Here is an 18805-nt window from a genome sequence, read left to right as displayed (position 1 = left end):
ACTGTAAGGGAATCATGGTGTCTCCCTCCCGCTGTTAGCAGATAAAGGCATCAGCTTCCAGCTTTTGAGAGTTACCCTTTTTCTTGGACAGTAGAACGACGGTGTTGCTTCATGCAGGCCGGCGTTCATTCCCCGACCGTCCAATTGGTTGGGCACCATTCCTTCCCACCGTCCCATCCCAAATCCTTATCCTGACCCCTTCCCAATGCTACATAGTCGTAATTCCCTTCCCTTCTACATAGTCGTCATTCCCTTCCCTTATTATCTCCATTTTGCGCTTTATCGATTCATTTATTTGCCCGTCCTGTCAGCCCTCAGGCTGACAGGACGAAGAGGGCTTTTTAGGAGGGTATAGGAAGTGGTTGCCAACCCTCCATGACATGAAGGGCGCACTATACAACCCTTCATTAACGTGGCGGAACGGCACTGAATACCCAGGAGAGTCAGCCTCTGGAGGAGCGTGTTAATGTGCCGCTGCAGAACCTGGTGATGAACATATCATCAAGGGAACATATGATGAGGCTTAGGAGCTCGCATGATTACTGCCTCGCCTCCCTACGGGGCTTTAAACTAGTCGTTTTAATTAACAACTTTGTATGCAAGAAGGCTTGTGCTTAAATAAAAGTAAAATGCTGTAAGCTGGTAATATATGGCTGTGGTTTTTCAATACGGTTAATCTTCGTTTTTATAATAACTTGACCCAGGTGATATAGGAAAATGCAAATCGATAAATGCAACATGCGAAACAAAAGCATTTCAGTAATCACCATTTTATACATTTTGTTCAAGAAACAGAGGATAGTAGGGGCATTGATATGAATGGCAAAGGTCATAGAAAAATATTATGGTGGAATTATGTGAAACTGAATAAGAACTAGCTAGGTATTGACTCATTAATTAACATGACAGACACAAAGGCTTATTTGCCTTTGACAAACACAAATGGCATAATCTTATGCCATTTAAAGGCATAAGAGGCACTCAGAGGCATTAGAAACCATTCGAGACAGACTGCAGATTAGTTAAAAGGGCATCGCTTAGATCAGGTGAACCATAGGTCAGGTGAACCACAGGTCAGGTGAACCAAATGTCAGGTGAACCAAAGGTCAGGTGAACCATAGGTCAGGTGAACCACAGGTCAGGTGAACCACAGGTCAGGTGAACCACAGGTCAGGTGAACCATAGGTCAGGTGAACCACAGGTCAGGTGAACCATAGGTCAGGTGAACCACAGGTCAGGTGAACCAAGGGTCAGGTGAACCACAAGTCAGGTGAACCACAGGTCAGGTGAACCACAAGTCAGGTGAACCACAGGTCAGGTGAACCACAGGTCAGGTGAACCAAGCCACCTGAACCACAGTAGTGAGGCATCAACTACGACCAAAAAGCTGATGAGAACTACGAGAATTGAAGACCAAACGTAAGGTACATATATATATATATATATATATATATATATATATATATATATATATATATATATATATATATATATATATATAATATATATATATATATATATATATATATATATATAATATATATATATATATATATATATATATATATATATATATATATATATATATATATATATATATATATATATATATCAGACTGTGGCTGTTTATACATTGCAGCGATGTTTATGAGCCTGTCTGTCCATATGTGTACATGTGTGCATCTGAGAGTGTGTCCGTGTGTGTGTGTGTATCTCTGTGCGTCGTTCGTGAATGGATCTGAGTGTGAAAGTGAATGCGTCCGTGTGTACATACATCTCTGTATACTCGTTTCAGGATTTTGGCCAATACATATCTCTGAAATCATTTAAGCTAATTTAATGCAAATTGCTAGTCTAATCACCTGCAATACAATTTAGGCCTGACCCGAGTTTGGCGAGTTTAGCCAGGAGATGACTGGCTGATTTCCATAACTGTACCGTGTACCGGTAGACTCATTACTGTATTGAGTACCGTGTACCGTGTACCGGTAGACTCATTACTGTACCGTGTACCGGTAGACTCATTACTGTACCGTGTACCGTGTACGGTAGACTCATTACTGTACCGTGTACGGTAGACTCATTACTGTACCGTGTACCGGTAGACTCATTATTGTATTGTGTACCGTGTACCGGTAGACTCATTACTGTACCGTGTACCGTGTACCGGTAGACTCATTACTGTACCGTGTATCGTGTACGGAAGACTCATTACTGTACCGTGTATCGTGTACCGTGTACCGGTAGACTCATTACTGTACCGTGTACCGGTAGACCCAGAACTGGTTCACTTTCCGTTGTAATAACAGTTTACTGAAATGTTATGGAAGTTCAACCGACGCTTCATAGCGACGGATCATAAGTCTGTTTTTTTTTCTGTTTTTAGCTTAGCTTGAATATTATTGCGTGATGTTTGTCATTTGTTATATTTAGAACGAGTAGAAATAAAGTTTGTAATAATTTTTTATAGCTTATTAGCGACCTTTATTTTGGGGTAGTTTGAGTAGGACAGGTTAGTTCTGCTTGTATATTACTAAGTAAATAATGTAAGTTATTAGAGTGAGTACATATGTGGTGTTGTGTTGGTACACATGTGCGTTGTGTGGTGTCAGCTTGGGTGGAGTTACACGAGGAGAGCGTAAATGTTCGCTGAAATAAAAAGCTGCAGCAGCAGCAACAGCAGAAGCAGCATCAGCAGCAGCAGCAACAGCAGCAGCAGCATGAGCAGCAGCAGCAGCATGAGCAGCAGCATGAGCAACAGAAGCAGCAGCAGCAACAGCAGCATGAGCAGCAGCAGTTGCATGAGCAGCAGCTGCAGCATGAGCAGCAGCATGAACAGCAGCAGCAGCAGCAGCAACAACAACAGCATGAGCAGCAGCAGTAACATGAGCAGCAGCAGCAGCAGCAACAACAACAAGAGCATGATCAGCAGCAGTAGCATGAGCAGCAGCAGCAGCATGAGCAGCAGCAGCAGCAGCATGAGTAGCAGCAGCAGCATGAGCAGCAGCATGAGCAGCAGCAGCAACAACAACAACAGCATGAGCAGCAGCAGTAACATGAGCAGCAGCAGCAGCAACAACAACAAGAGCATGATCAGCAGCAGTAACATGAGCAACAGCAGCAGTAGCATGAGCAGCAGCAGCAGCAGCAGCAGCAGCAGCATCAGCAGCAGCAGCAGCAGCAGCCGCCGCCTGAGAGGAGGAAGGTTTAGCAGGCCAGCCAGTCCCACAGCGGCGCTACACACGTCAACACACACACACACACCCGCCTCATCTGACCGCCACTCCTGCACTCCAGTGAAGACGTGCGCTCCCTCACTACCTCACACACACACATTGTTTACCGATAAAGTGAGTGCGCACTCTTGCGGAGAAACACCCCATTCATCAGGCATCGTCAGACAAAACATACAACCGTGAAACTTAAAGTTCCCGCTATCAACAAACTTTATCCGGTAGATAACCGGTATTAGGACGTCCGTATGAGGTTGAACTTGATATGTTTCTGTTGAACTTGAACTCTGGAAGTGCGTGGAGGCGCTTGAGGTGAAGTGAAGTGATCTTCCTTGCAACACTTACTGCACCACCGTGACGGTATTACCCCTCTCCGGGTGAAAACATTTACTGCAAAATTGCAAAAATTGCAAACAGCAACGCAATATTGACGTTTCCTGGGACTACATGCGTATCCGTGGGTTCAATGCGTTGTATCGGTGCGTGCGCTTACGGTTCGCTTATTGCACTTTAAATGGGACGCTTTTCAAGTTGTGAGAACTGGCGTTTTTAAGCTGCAAAAAATTTAATTGGTGTCATAGATGAGAATGCACTTTTCTTGTTCATTTATGTGGATAAGTTATTATGATCATAGTGGATATACTCGAGGTGCCTTTTCTCTTTGTTAGTTAGTGTATATGTGTTTGAAAAAAAGAGATATGCTGTATATCGTCTTGTCAAACTATATAAATTTCATACAAATAAATTTCATACATATAAATTTCATAGATTTATAGGCTTTCTATAGTAAATGTGTGTGTGTGTGTGTGTGTGTGTGTGTGTGTGTGTGTGTGTGTGTGTGTGTGTGTGTGTGTGTGTGTGTGTGTGTGTGTGTGTGTATGTGTGTGTGTGTGTGTGTGTGTGTGTGTGTGTGTGTGTGTGTGTGTGTGTGTGTGTGTGTGTGTGTGTGTGTGTGTGTGTGTGTGTGTGTTTGTGTGTGTGTGTGTGCGCGCATGCGCAGGAGTGTACTTATCTATGCGAACTTACCTATAAGTGGAAGGTGAACAAGCTCCTGGACTAACATTCCCGCCCCACCTGACTTGTCACTGGTGGCCACCAGCCGTGCCCTGACGTCCTTGTCTGTCTCCTCTTGGTTACTGGTGGCCTCCAGCCGTGCCCTGACGCCCTTGTCTCTGTCTCCTCTTGGTTACTGGTGGCCTCCAGCCGTGCCCTGACGCCCTTGTCTCTGCCTCCTCTTGGTTACTGGTGGCCTCCAGCCGTGCCCTGACGTCCTTGTCTGTCTCCTCTTGGTTACTGGTGGCCTCCAGCCGTGCCCTGACGCCCTTGTCTCTGTCTCCTCTTGGTTACTGGTGGCCCGCAGCCGTGCCCTGACGCCCTTGTCTCTGCCTCCTCTTGGTTACTGGTGGCCTCCAGCCGTGCCCTGACGCCCTTGTCTCTGCCTCCTCTTGGTTACTGGTGGCCCGCAGCCGTGCCCTGACGCCCTTGTCTCTGCCTCCTCTTGGTTACTGGTGGCCCGCAGCCGTGCCCTGACGCCCTTGTCTCTGCCTCCTCTTGGTTACTGGTGGCCCGCAGCCGTGCCCTGACGCGCTTGTCTCTGCCTCCTCTTGGTTACTGGTGGCCCGCAGCCGTGCCCTGACGCCCTTGTCTCTGCCTCCTCTTGGTTACTGGTGGCCCGCAGCCGTGCCCTGACGCCCTTGTCTCTGCCTCCTCTTGGTTACTGGTGGCCTCCAGCCGTGCCCTGACGCCCTTGTCTCTGCCTCCTCTTGGTTACTGGTGGCCTCCAGCCGTGCCCTGACGCCCTTGTCTCTGCCTCCTCTTGGTTACTGGTGGCCCGCAGCCGTGCCCTGACGCCCTTGTCTCTGCCTCCTCTTGGTTACTGGTGGCCTCCAGCCGTGCCCTGACGCCCTTGTCTCTGTCTCCTCTTGGTTACTGGTGGCCCGCAGCCGTGCCCTGACGCCCTTGTCCTGTTTTGTCTTGCTATTGTGTGTACTTTGTATTGTAGAGACGTATGGCTGAAAGAGGAAAGAGGAGAAAGAGGAAAGAGTGACACTATCTGTTAGTGTCACTCACCAGAGGCACTTAACACTCACCCCCTAGTATTGTCACTCACCAGAGGCACTTAAAACTAAGTCATGGCAGTGCCACTCCACAGAAGTACTTCAACAGATCTGTCACTCAATAGCCTTGGTAGTGTCAGCTGTGTTGTTAGTGCCATAAAAGTGTCTTGACATATATTGAGTTATGTAAACATATTGTTTACACTGAGGAGCTAAGATAAACAAAAACACAAAACACCTTATATATATTTTCACATGGAAAACCTGGTTAGAAAACCTCCATTTTTACGACTAAAAACTCTAATATTGTACAAAAATATATATATACTTGTGTTCTTTTTGTTTAAATTTGTAAATAGTAATTTTAATTTTCAACCAAATTTTCGTTTATGACTATTGTCCGTTCCGTTCCGTTTATGAAATTTCCGTTTATATTGCCCTCTATAAACCCTGGATGAGCAGCCCTCAGCTCGCATTCATTATATTCTCTGTCAGAAGTCATCATACACGCTTCACGTCCTTCGTCGTAATGAAAAGTGACTACGTGTCTTCTATATGAAGGCCACTCTGTTGAAGGTGTGAGGGACGGCCAAAGGCGGCACAGGGAGAACCCCCAGGCAATATGCATCACAAAGAGGCCACTGGGACAAAGCGACTCCTGGATATGTTGTGAAGAGTTGGTTGTAATTTGGTTTTCATGTTGATTTCTATATTGCGCAATTTAATGTGACCGAATGAAGTCGTGCGTCCGATTATTGCGTCTCTCTCTCTCTCTCTCTCTCTCTCTCTCTCTCTCTCTCTCTCTCTCTCTCTCTCTCTCTCTCTCTCTCTCTCTCTCTCTCTCTCTCTCTCTCTCTCTCTCTCTCTCTCTGTCTCTCTCTTTCTCTCTCAGCGGATGTTTCAGTTTGAGGCAGTTACCGCGTTATCCGCGTTGTTTAATGTAGCACTACATATTGCTGTGTTCTAAATGCTAAATGCTGTTCTAAATGCTGTGTTCTAAATACTGTTCTAAATGCAATAGTGTCTATAAGAGTTGCATAGTAAGTTGTGTGTGTATATTCACCTAGATGGACATAACCAGGTTTTATTCCTATCATATTTTAAACTCTTTGATGAGTCAGCATTGACAACTTTTTAATGTGATTTATTAATCTAATTTTACGACGAAGAAGTTAAAAGAAAAGATATCTTTGTAAATCATTTGTGTCTCTAGTTATTATTTTTGTTTCCTCGTTCAGTTGTTCCTCACTTTAAACATATCTTGGTATATATTCTTGGTCAGTCACTTCTTGAAACTTTTATGTCGTTGTCATGTCTCCCCTGTTCCTTCTTTCCGTCAGTATGATGAGGTCCACTTCCGTCTGTGTTTCCTCACAGCTCAGTCCCCACAGCCAAGATTCCATGCCCGGGAAGAATTCTAAAGACTGCCTTTCGGAAGTATCCTTTTCTCGAGTTAAATTTGTGGTTATGTCTTCTCCTAAATCGTTCTCCTTTTTCTGTTGGAGGAACCTGCGTCCACTCCATTCTCAAGTTATTTCAGGGCTTTCTTATTCCTGTGTCTGTTCTCATAACTCGTAATTTGTCTTAGCAGAGGTTAAATATTCTATTTTAATGCTGTATGTGTATTGTCGTTGATACCTGGTTGATGGGGTTCTGGGAGTTCTTCTACTCCCCAAGCCCGGCCCGAGGCCGGGCTTCCTTGTCGTATATCGCCATGCATCACAATCGTCTTGTATTCTGATTTTCTCCCGTTCGTTTTGAAGTATCAGAAGAAGTCAGATATTGCGGCTGTCCCAATGTGGATTTTAACCTCTTTAAGGGAGCCGGTCGGCCGAGCGGACAGCACGCTGGACTTGTGATCCTGTGGTCCTGGGTTCGATCCTAGGCGCCGGCGAGAAACAATGGGTAGAGTTTCTTTCACCCTATGCTCCTGTTACCTAGCAGTAAAATAGGTACCTGGGTGTTAGTCAGCTGTCACGGGCTGCTACCTGGGGGTGGAGGCCTGGTCGAGGACCGGGCCGCGGGGACACTAAAGCCCCGAAATCATCTCAAGATAACCTCTCCTGATATTGTTGGTTACTACTGCGTGCCTCCTTCACCTGCATTTCTTTATTTAATTCTATTCCAAATATTAGTTTAATTCTCGCTTTCTTCTCTCCTTTGGTTCATCGTGTTGTGCCTTGTAGTAGTTACTCACATATTTTTTCTTATTGATTTAATTTTTCTTTCTTTTATCTGTTTTAATTTCTGTTTGTGTAGTCACTTCTGGTACTGTTTATGTTCGTTGACTATCTCCCTGTGTGTGGATGGTAGAGCGACGGTCTCGCTTCATGCAGGTCGGCGTTCAGTCCTCGACCGTCCAAGTGGATGGGCTGCATTCCTTTTCCTCCGTCATATCCCAAATCCTTATTCTGGCCCCTTCCCAGTGCTATGTAGTTGTAAAGGTTTGGTTCTTACCCTTACAAATTCTTTCCTTCCTTCCTTGCTTCCTTTCTTCCTTCCCTGTGTGTGTGTGTGTGTGTGCGTGTGTGTGTGTGTGTGTGTGTGTGTGTGTGTGTGTGTGTGTGTGTGTGTGTGTGTGTGTGTGTGTGTGTGTGTGTGTGTGTGTGTGTATTTTATTAGGGTATACACGCGTATAAACTACTAGATCTGATCTGACTTGAGACAAGTATTGAAATAAAGTAAAGAAACATTGAAGATATAAAAAAGTTACCTCATCGTCCAAATCCCCCCCCCCCCCCCCCCCCCCCCCAACAACATAAAGCAAAAAAAAGAGGCTCTCCAAGAACCCGGAATCTTGCCACACACAAGACCCAAGTACGAGCAGGAGACGACGACACATAAACAAAAACAGCAATTTGACTCTGGCTTTATAAAAACTTTTAACAGACTACTTAGGAAACCACAACCCTCCCGCCGCCTCGTCCAAGATTACGTGAGGTAGGAGAGGTCGAGAGAGAGATCTCTTAAACGTTGTGCTAAGGCACGAGTCAGTACTGGAAATCATCGCCTGGGCAAAGCAGTTCTACGCTCTCTCTCTCTCTCTCTCTCTCTCTACCATGGACCCGGGCAAGATTTTCCAGATTATCACTAACAGCACCCTGCTTGGTGAGTACATTGATGTTTGAGTGCATGTTGGCTGTCATCAACATAGCCCTGCTTGGTGAGTACATTGATGTTTGAGTGCATGTTGGCTGTCATCAACATAGCCCTGCTTGGTGAGTACATTGATGTTTGAGTGCATGTTGGCTGTCATCAACATAGCCCTGCTTGGTGAGTACATTGATGTTTGAGTGCATGTTGGCTGTCATCAACATAGCCCTGCTTGGTGAGTACATTGATGTTTGAGTGCATGTTGGCTGTCATCAACATAGCCCTGCTTGGTGAGTACATTGATGTTTGAATGCATGTTGGGTGTCATCAACAGCGCTCTGCTTGGTGAGTACACTGATGTTTGAGTGCATGTTGGCTGTCATCAACATAGCCCTGCTTGGTGAGTACACTGATGTTTGAGTGCATGTTGGCTGTCATCAACATAGCCCTGCTTGGTGAGTACATTGATGTTTGAGTGCATGTTGGGTGTCATGAACAGCGCTCTGCTTGGTGAGTACATTGATGTTTGAGTGCATGTTGGCTGTCATCAACAGAGCCCTGCCTGGTGAGTACACTGATGTTTGAGTGCATGTTGGGTGTCATCAACAGAGCCCTGCTTGGTGAGTACATTGATGTTGAAGTGCACTCAGCGTTTGTTTTGTTACAAAATCACGTATATTCCATTGACAGATTTTTCAGTACAAGAGAACGATCCTGAACTTGCTCATAAAACACAAGTGGTAATTAGATTTGGATAGTACATACAGCAAATTACAGGAACACACACACACACACACACACACACACACACACACACACACACACACACACATTTATATCACCCATCTTTTCAGAGAAGTGGACAGCACTCGGGATTCGAGGTCCAAAGAGCCCCGAGTTCGAGCAGGGACTCCGGAAGAAAGTAAAGAACTACATTAACGAGATGTATACGAGCTCCCTAAATGCCATACAAGATATCCCGTCAGATATTGAGATATTAAAGGAGTCAGCGGAAACATTGCGCAGTTCCCTTATTTTAATTTACATCTTATTACCTAATTGTCTCACTCCTTTCACCTTAGTGTCTCTCTTCTGTCACTTCAGTGGCTCGCTTCTGTCACCTTCGTTGTCTCCCTCCTGTCACCTTCGTGTCTACCTCCTTTCACCTCTCTCTCTCTCTCTCTCTCTCTCCTGTCACCTCCGTGTCTACCTCCTGTCACCTTAGTGTCTCCCTTCTGTCACCTTAATGTCTCCCTCCTGTCACCTCCGTGTCTACCTCCTTTCACCTCTCTCTCTCTCTCTCTCTCTCTCTCTCTCCTGTCACCTCCGTGTCTACCTCCTGTCACCTTAGTGTCTCCCTTCTGTCACCTCAATGTCTCCCTCCTGTCACCTCCGTGTCTCCCTCCCGTCACCTCCGTGTCTCCCTCCCGTCACCTCCGTGTCTCCCTCCCGTCACCTCCGTGTCTCCCTCCTGTCACCTCCGTGTCTCCCTCCCGTCACCTCCGTGTCTCCTGTAACACAAGTTGTCTAGCGATGCAGAATACCAAATTTACACCACCAGCTGGTGCTTGTCCGCCGGCAGCTGGTGTCCGGTTAGCGAGTCGTACGTGCGTGTGCGTGCGTGTGCGTGCGTGTGCGTGCGTGTGCGTAGTGTGCCCACGTGGTTCAGCTTGCGCGGGGGAAAGGGGGGGAGAGTATCAGCTCTTGGGACCCGCCTTTCAACCATAAACCAAATGGTGAATAATGGTGAATACCGTGCACTGAGGACCATTTTATACAGATATTCACGAGTGTTTCTACGACACAGTGTTCTATCTACGACACTGGTGCCTTCTTTCCCTACTCTTACGTAAGAACATAAAAACCTAAGAATAGATGAACCTACAGTGGACAAGAATGGAAGGAAGAAGATGGGATATCAGAAAGAGAACTACCAGAGGGATCAGAGAGTTTCTCTGGAGAGCGAATAGAGGAGAGAAGAATACCGAAGCAAAACTGGAAAGAAAATAGTAATAAAAAAGTGTATAGAAATATGGGAGAAATTCACTGCGGGTCAAGAAGCACCTGGATCACAGAATAACAGGACCACAAGCTGCAAAATAACGAGGAATGTGTATGTAAAAACAAGAAAAAAAGGACAGGAAACATTATTGAAAATGACAAGCACACACAAACACACACACACACACACACACACACACACACACACACACACACACACACACACACACACACACACACACACACACACACACACACAAACACACACACACACACACACATACACAATCACATACCGCTTTGCTACTCATAGAGCAGGAACTGAGGACTAATAACTCGAGTTAACAGTTTCCTGTTGGTGGACTAAGACTGGCCGTCTCCAGCCGGCCTCCCCCGAGTGTGTATACACTTGTCACACAACTTTGTATGTCCTCCTACACCCTGTGTGAGAGGACTAATGTTGGACTTCTGTCCAAGGAACTTAGGGTGTGGCGGAGAAGTTCTTCGGTCTCCGAGGAGCTCTGCTCTCTGATTATATATATATATATATATATATATATATATATATATATATATATATATATATATATATATATATATATATATATATATATATATATATATATATATATACTAGCAGTACCCGGCCACGCGTTGCTAAGCCACAGCAACCTTCCCTGTCCCCCAGTCCTCCCCACCATTCCCCACTCCACCATCTTCTCTTCCTTCCCGCCATGCCCCACTCCCCTGTCCCTTTGTCTTCCCCACCATTCTCCATTCCTCCATCTCCTCGTCCCCACCATCCCAAATTCCCCCGTCCCCCAGTCCTCCCCACCATTCCCCACTCCCTCATTCGATTTCTTCCCAAATGGTCTGATGTTCCCATCAGAAACTGGGAACATCAAGTGATCTGATGTTCCCATCACTGTAATATAAGAAAAACAGTTAAAAATGAAATGAAAATATGAAAAAAAAATAAAAAAAATAAACTATACTTACGAAATGAACGGTATGTTAAACAACTCAGCTCAATTCCAACGCAATTCACACAAAATAATCAAATCAAAATGAAAATAAATCAAAATCTATGAAAATTCAGTTTATCAATGCAATCAGAAACATTGAAATGGAATTGTAACATATTTAGCATAGCATGTGTGTTGCTCTTACATGCAACAGATGGTTCTGTTTTTCAAGAAAAGCATAGTTTTACCTGTCACAGCTGTGGTATCTATACTTATACTTACGAAATGAACGGGATGGTAAACAACACAGCTCAATTCCAACACAATATCATACAAAATAATTCAATAAAAAATAAAATATATCGAAATCAATGAAAATATAATTTATCAATGCAATCGGAAACATTGAAATAGAACATATTTAGAACATATTAATATTTATTTCGTGACATATTTAGTATAGCGTGCATGTTGCTATTATGTGCAACAGATGGCGCTGTTTTTCAAAAACGCATATTTTTACCTGTCACAGGGGTGGCATCTATATAGTAGGTATATAAAAAGACGCATCTATTCGAATGCAACATTGTGTCAAAATTTCAAAGCAATCGGTGAAGAACTTTTGGAGATTACAGCGTGTGTTGCTCTTACGGCCACAGATGGCGCTGTTTTTCAGAAATAGTTTTTTTTTCCTGTCACAGGTGAGGCATGTATATAGTAGAGATATAAAAAGACGCTCCTATTCGAATGCAACGTTGAGTCAAAATTTTAAAGCAATCGGTAAAGAGGTTTCGAAGATTTCCCTCACATGAAAAACACAACTTTTCAGAAAAGCATTTCTTTACCAAAGCCCCAAAGAACTCAGTATATAGGCAGGCGAATAACAATGCATAAACAACAGGGCTCTATCAAGGGACATATAATCTCTTCTCACAACCAGACCATCACCAGAGAAATCTTAACAAACAACACAGAAATCATCGATAGATACAGCGATAATAGGCGGCTTGACATCAGCGAGGCACTACACATCAAAAAGTCAACACCAGCAATCAACAGCTAATTAATGCACAACTATATTCAACCCACTTCAAGACCCCGAACCAACATAGAAGCAGGAAGAGGGGGTATGGGCCAATAGGCCTTCTGCAGTTACTTACATTCTTATGTTTTCATACCCAATTTATACCCATTGTTTCCTGTTCTGTCTTGTGTTTGTCACCTCACCCAAAACTTTTGTGCCATATCACCTCACCCAAAACTCGTATAAGTACGATGAATTTGTATGTGTAAACTAGGTCTATGAAAATGTAATAATAATTACGAAACGCGTTCAGGCGTCAGACCATAAACAAAAATGAATTTTGGAGAATTTATATTTCAATTACCATCGACAGTGAAGAAAAACATAAGAAATATTGAGAAATTTCGTGTTAGAATTATTAATCTTACCTTTTCGGTCATATTGAACAACATATGTTTACAAGAAAGACTGCTACCAAAATATACTAATAAATGAATATATATATATATATATATATATATATATATATATATATATATATATATATATATATATATATATATATATATATATACATACGAGTTAATGAGGGTAGAATTGGTTTACGGAGAGCATGTTGTGTTCATTAAAAATGAATGGCCATCATTAGGCTTTTTGTTCTGTAATGCTCCGATGAAAATGCAATGACCAGGTAATTGGGGAGCAGAGTGAGCCAGGAGATGAGCTAGGAGAGTGAGACAGGAAAATGAGACAGGAGAGGAGCTAGGAGAGTGAGACAGGAAAATGAGACAGGAGAGGAGCTAGGAGAGTGAGACAGGAAAATGAGACAGGAGAGGAGCTAGGAGAGTGAGACAGGAAAATGAGACAGGAGAGGAGCTAGGAGAGTGAGACAGGAGAGTGAGCCAGGAGAGGAGCTAGGAGAGTGAGACAGGAGAGTTAGACAGTAGAAGAGCTAGGAGAGTGGAACAGGAGTGGTGGGAAGCAAGAGAAGCAGGAAGTGGTTCAGTGGAATAAAATCTAACGTCCAGAAAGGAATTAACGAACGGGGGGGGGGAGGCGAAATGCAAGAGTTAACTACACATTACAACAACTTTGGTCGAAAGAATGAACCTAAGTTTCAGAATGATAACGACCACCAGACGATTAGAATGCATACAACAACAACTGAATTGTTTGGCTCGACTAACCACGTCTGAGCACACCCGAACAAACCTAACCATATCTGACTTCCCATGAGCAGTCTAAACACGCTTGATTAACAAGCGTCAGTGTCTTAAACAACAGTTGGTTTAAAGGTGTGTCTTACGATCGAACGGTCGTCCTTGCAGAGCATATCTAGGCGATTTAATCTAGGTGAGTACACCCTGTCATTTAGTATGGTAATCTACGGACTTTAGGTCCTCCTTGACGGGTCCGCCTTGGACCTTACAGCCTTGTGCCGACACACCTCTCAACGTCTCTCAGTATTGCAGTTCACTCGGTCGCTCATGACATGAGTTGGTCACTGAGGATCTACAGTATGGAAGCTGAATGTCTCTCTCTCTCTCTCTCTCTCTCTCTCTCTCTCTCTCTCTCTCTCTCTCTCTCTCTCTCTCTCTCTCTCTCTCTCTCTCTCTCTCTCTCTTTTCACTCCAAGCCTCGGTGATTAAGCGGTATTGCCTTTGACGTTAATTTTGGGAACTATTCACGTGACCTTCGAACGGACGTGTGTGTGTGTGTGTGTGTGTGTGTGTGTGTGTGTGTGTGTGTGTGTGTACTCACCTAATTGTACTCACCTAATTGTGCTTGCGGGGGTTGAGCTCTGGCTCTTTGGTCCCGCCTCTCAACCGTCAATCAACTGGTGTACAGATTCCTGAGCCTATTGGGCTCTATCATATCTACATTTGAAACTGTGAATGGAGTCAGCCTCCACCACATCACTTCCTAATGCATTCCATTTGCTAACTACTCTGACACTGAAAAAGTTCTTTCTAACGTCTCTGTGGCTCATTTGGGTACTCAGCTTCCACCTGTGTCCCCTTGTTCGCGTCCCACCAGTGTTGAAAAGTTCGTCCTTGTTTACCCGGTCGATTCCCCTGAGGATTTTGTAGGTTGTGATCATGTCCCCCCTTACTCTTCTGTCTTCCAGTGTCGTGAGGTGCATTTCCCGCAGCCTTTCCTCATAACTCATGCCTCTTAGTTCTGGGACTAGTCTAGTAGCATACCTTTGGACTTTTTCCAGCTTCGTCTTGTGCTTGACAAGGTACGGGCTCCATGCTGGGGCCGCATACTCCAGGATTGGTCTTACATATGTGGTGTACAAGATTCTGAATGATTCCTTACACAGGTTCCTGAACGCCGTTCTGATGTTAGCCAGCCTCGCATATGCCGCAGACGTTATTCTCTTTATGTGGGCTTCAGGAGACAGGTTTGGTGTGATATCAACTCCTAGATCTTTCTCTCTGTCTGTTTCATTAAGTACTTCATCTCCTATTCTGTATCCTGTGCCTGGCCTCCTGTTTCCACTGCCTAGTTTCATTACTTTGCATTTACTCGGGTTGAACTTCAACAGCCATTTGTTGGACCATTCACTCAGTCTATCCAGGTCATCTTGTAGCCTCCTACTATCATCCTCTGTTTCAATCCTCCTCATAATTTTTGCATCGTCGGCAAACATTGAGAGGAACGAATCTATACCCTCTGGGAGATCATTTACATATACCAGAAACAGTATAGGTCCAAGGACTGACCCCTGCGGGACTCCACTTGTGACGTCTCGCCAATCTGAGACCTCACCCCTCACACAGACTCGTTGTCTCCTGTTGCTTAGGTATTCCTCTATCCACCGGAGTACCTTCCCTCTCACTCCAGCCTGCATCTCCAACTTTCGCACTAGCCTCTTGTGTGGCACTGTATCAAAGGCTTTCTGACAATCCAAAAATATGCAGTCTGCCCACCCTTCTCTTTCTTGCCTTATTTTTGTTGCCTGGTCGTAGAATTCAAGTAACCCTGTGAGGCAGGACCTGCCATCCCTGAACCCATGTTGATGCTGTGTTACAAAGTTCCTTCGCTCCAGATGCTCCACTAGTTTTTTTCTCACAATCTTCTCCATCAGCTTGCATGGTATGCAGGTTAGGGACACTGGCCTGTAGTTCAGTGCCTCCTGTCTATCCCCTTTCTTGTATATCGGGACTACGTTAGCTGCTTTCCAAGTATCTGGCAGTTCCCCTGTTGCCAGTGATTTGTTATACACTATGGAGAGTGGTAGGCTCAGTTCTCTTGCTCCTTCCTTTAGAACCCAAGGGGAGATTCCATCTGGGCCTATAGCCTTCGTCACGTCCAACTCTAGTAAACACTTCCTTACTTCCCCACTGGTAATCTCAAACTCTTCCAGTGGTTCCTGGTTAGCTGTTCCCTCACTTACCTCTGGAATTTCTCCTTGTTCTAAGGTGAAGACCTCCTGGAATTTCTTATTCAATTCCTCACACACTTCCTTGTCATTTGTAGTGAATCCTTCCGCCCCTTTCCTTAATCTCATAACCTGTTCCTTTACTGTTGTTTTTCTCCTAATGTGGCTATGCAACAATTTAGGCTGAGTCTTTGCCTTGCTTGCGATGTCATTTTCGTATTGTCTTTCTGCCTCTCTTCTCATCCTGACATATTCATTCCTGGCATTCTGGTATCTTTCTCTGCTCTCCAGTGTCCTGTTATTCCTATAGTTTCTCCATGCCCTTTTACTTTGCTGCTTAGCTAGCCTACATCTTGATTAAACCATGGGTTTCTCATCTTCATTTCTCTGTTTTCCTTTTGGACTGGGACAAACTTGTTTGCTGCGTCCTTGCACTTCTGCGTGATGTAATCCATCATATCTTGGGCCGTCTTTCCCCTGAGCTCTGTTTCCCATGCTATATCTGTTAGGAATTTTCTTATCCCCTCATAGTTTCCCTTTCGGTATGCTAACCTTTTGGTTTCGGTATCCCTCCTCGAGTTCAATAACCCTTCTTCAATCAAGTACTCAAACACCAGTACACTGTGGTCGCTCATTCCTACTGGGTCCTCAAAACCGATTTCTCTTATGTCGGAGTCGTTCAGAGTGAAGACTAGGTCGAGTCTCGCTGGTTCGTCATTGCCTCTCATCCTTGTGGGTTCTCCGACATGCTGCGTTAAAAAGTTGCTTGTCACCACCTCCAATAGTTTGGCTCTCCACGTATCCTCGCCTCCATGCGGTTCCTTGTTCTCCCAGTCAATCTTTCCGTGATTGAAGTCGCCCATGATGAGCAGGTGGGATCTATTTCTACAGGCAGCAGAGGCTGCCCTCTCAATTATAGTGTTAACTGCCTTGTTGTTGTTTTCATACTCTTGACTGGGTCTCCTGTCATTTGGTGGAGGGTTGTATATTACTGCTACTACTATTCTTGGTCCTCCCATTGTTATGGTGCCTGCTATGTAGTCTCTGAACTCCTCACAGCCCGGGATGGCCATCTCCTTAAAACTCCATTCCCTTCTCATGAGTAGGGCCACTCCGCCTCCTCCTCTACCTTCCCTCTCTTTCCTTATTACTGTATACTCCTGGGGAAACACGGTATTCGTTATGATTCCAGAGAGTTTTGTTTCAGTGAGTCCGATTACATCTGGGTTAACTTCTTGTGCTCTTTCCCTTAGTTCACTTGTCTTGCTTGTGATCCCATCTATGTTCGAGTACATCACCCTGAAACTGACTCTCTTCTGCTTCTTTTCTGGGGGGGACCTTTGGGATCTGGGGTGAGTGGGAGCTGGGGGGACCTGGCACGGGGGATTGGTGGAGGAGGGAGGGCTTGGGGTGGTGGGGGAGAGGGGGAGGGTACAGGGGGTGGATAAGAGGGGGAGGGTACAGGGGGTGGATAAGAGGGGGAGGGTACAGGGGGTGGATAAGAGGGGGAGGGTACAGGGGGTGGGTAAGAGAGGGAGGGTTGGGGAAGCATGGGGGGAGGAGAGGCTGTGGGGGATAGGGGAGATGGGGGGGCTTGGGGGGAGAGAAAAGGGTGGAGGGCTTGGGGGGCGTGGGGAAAAAGGGAGGGCTGAGGTGGGTGAGGAAGAGGGGAGGGTTTAGGGGAGTGGGGGAGAGGGGAAGACTTAGGTGGGGTGGGGGAGAGTGGGGGGCTTAGGGGGGAGGGGGAGAAGGGAGGGCATGGGGGTGGGAGAGACGGGAAGGCATGTGGGAGAAGGGAGGGCATGGGGGATGGGGGAGAAGGGAGGTCCTGGGGAGAGGGGTGAGGGGGAGAAGGGGGGTGAGTGGGGGGAGGGGGGTGGGTGGGGGGAGGGTGCCCTAGGTGGGTACTTAGTGGGGGCTGACAGGGGATGGGGCAGGTTGGGTGTCTGTTGGGTAGAATTTGGGGGTGGTGCCCCAATCCCTGTGGCTGTTGCACTGTTTGAGGAGGGTTCTCCACTTCCCTCTGGGATTGTAGGGTTCTGGGTTGTGGTACTCTGATTTCCTTCTCTCTCCCTGCGCTCCTTCCTCGCGTCTGCTGTCCGTATTCTCTCTTCCCTTGTCATATCCCTCTGCAGGAATATTTTCTTGAACTTCTCTACACCTTTTAGACAACACTTCCTTGCTAGCAGTTCCTCTTTCGCGATTTCGCTCATGAAAACCACCTTTATCATTCGGTCTCTGTCCTTGTTGTACTTTCCAAGCCTGAAAACCTTTTCAACATTTCGCCTCAGCTCCCTCCATCCTTACCTCTTTAAGGATCTCTTTAATCATGTTTTTGTCCTTGTCTCTCCGCTCCTTTGGTCTGGTCCCTGTTTGTTCTTCAATGCCTGCTACTACTACTGCTCTATTTCTCTCTATCAGCCGGCTAGTACATCTAGCTGCTTCCTGAGAGGAAGCCACCTCCCTGTGGAGAAGCCTGTGTGTGTGTGTGTGTGAAGCCTGTGTGTGTGTGTGTGTGTGTGTGTGTGTGTTTGTGTGTATACCAGCCATGCAGTCTATATTCTTGGCTGCTTTACCATCGACGAGGAAAATCGTCTATATTCTTCACCTCTCACCACCAACTGCCTCCACCTCCACAACCAGTGATAACCAACAACTGAATATTCTAGCTACCCCGTTAGATAACAACCGTGTGAGATAGTTCCTATATGAGGTAACTACCACGTGAAGCAGCTATCTTGTGATGTAACTACCCTGTAAAATAACTCTCCAATGAGGTAACTATAGTCTGCGAGGTAACTACCCTCAGGGGTAACTACCTGTGAGGTAACAATACAGTGAGGATAATGCAGTGTTAGGGCAGACCGCAGAGCGCTCCAGGTTGGAGAGCAGTTGAGGTTCCACTAATGGTTTCCAGATTAATCCCACTAACTCTTTATTTTACGAGTTCATAATTGGATTACTGAGGCATATTAAAGGTCTTTGAGCATCTGCTACAGGGCCCTCAAGCGTCTGTTACGGGGCCCTCAAGCGTCTGCTTCAGG

The sequence above is a fragment of the Procambarus clarkii genome, chromosome 5 (genome assembly GCF_040958095.1).
Source record: "Procambarus clarkii isolate CNS0578487 chromosome 5, FALCON_Pclarkii_2.0, whole genome shotgun sequence".
In the NCBI taxonomy this organism is placed as follows: domain Eukaryota; kingdom Metazoa; phylum Arthropoda; class Malacostraca; order Decapoda; family Cambaridae; genus Procambarus; species Procambarus clarkii.
Note: the sequence above shows the minus strand (reverse complement) of the source record.